The following is a 1164-nucleotide window of genomic DNA, read 5'->3' as shown; positions in this document are numbered from 1 at the left end:
GAGATTCCAAACAACAACAATAATGATGAAGGAGGTGGTGCGCTTGTTGTCCAACCTAGGAAACCCCTGCGTGAATTTTCCATCCCCAAAGTCACTGATCAACCTTCGTGCATCGTCTATCCTCAACTCACAATTGACAGGTTTGAGCTTAGAAGTGGTATGATTCATCTTCTTCCAACTTATTATGGTAATACCACTGAGGATCCTTACATGCATGTTAAGCAATTCTTTGAAATATGTGCTACAATCAAAATTCAAGGACTTGATGATGAGCAGATTAAGATGAGGCTATTCCCATTCAGTTTAAAAGATAAGGCTAAGTCATGGTTATACTCTTTGCCTAATGCTTCAATTCGTACTTGGGATGAGCTTTCTAATAAGTTTTTGCAGAAATTCTTTCCAGCTCAAAAGACTAACAAGATTAGAAAGGAAATTCTTGGTTTCACACAAAGAGAAGGAGAAGCTTTTCATGAATGCTGGGAGAGGTACAAGGAGATGATGAGTTCTTGCCCACACCACAATATAGAGAGTTGGATGCAAATGCAATCTTTCTATGAAGGTTTGCTTGATTCCGAAAGGATGATGGTAGATGCAACAAGTGGAGAAGGACTGATGAACAAAACAGCAGATGAGGCTTTTACTCTCTTTGAATCTTTGAGTACCAACTCTCAACAATGGAGCTACAATAAAGGAAGAGGAGCTCCTATGAAAGCTGTGGTCTCTGAGGTAAGTACTAATAATGAGATTAATGCAAAACTTGATGTTATGTGTTCTTTGCTTCAACAGGCAGTGACTGGCCCTCTAGGAAGCAAAGAGGAAGTTCAAGACCAATCTTTTGCAAAGCACATGCTAGAGCAAGCAAATGCCCTTCAAGGAAGGAATCCTCAGAATGATCCTTACTCAAACACATACAATCCGGGGTGGAGAAATCATCCTAATTTCAGGTGGAGCAATAATTCAAATGTGCAACAATCTCAAGGACCTCCCCCAGGATTTCAAATACAACAAAGGCAATTCCAGAAAGCTCCCCAACAAGTACAAGAGCAAAGGGGTGATCAAATGGGAGAATTGCAAGACATGTTCAAGAAGTTCATGGGGCAACAGATGCAAACCAATCAGAATCTTCAAAATGCAGTGAACAAACTAGAAGTGCAAGTTGGGCAG

The 1164-nt window shown here is 40.5% G+C and overlaps 1 non-coding gene across 1 annotated transcript; it reads right to left on the bottom strand.

Moving 5' to 3' along the window:
- Positions 1-417: 417 nt before the first annotated feature.
- Positions 418-524, bottom strand: LOC148294751 (small nucleolar RNA R71). Its single transcript, XR_015835567.1, has one exon. It is a non-coding gene; the product is annotated as a small nucleolar RNA R71 (small nucleolar RNA).
- Between the last annotated feature and the right edge of the window lie 640 nt (positions 525-1164).

The sequence above is a fragment of the Prunus avium genome, chromosome 4, assembly GCF_965620075.1.
Source record: "Prunus avium chromosome 4, drPruAviu1.hap1.1, whole genome shotgun sequence".
NCBI classification, from domain to species: domain Eukaryota; kingdom Viridiplantae; phylum Streptophyta; class Magnoliopsida; order Rosales; family Rosaceae; genus Prunus; species Prunus avium.
This window is presented reverse-complemented; position numbering and strand designations above follow the sequence as displayed.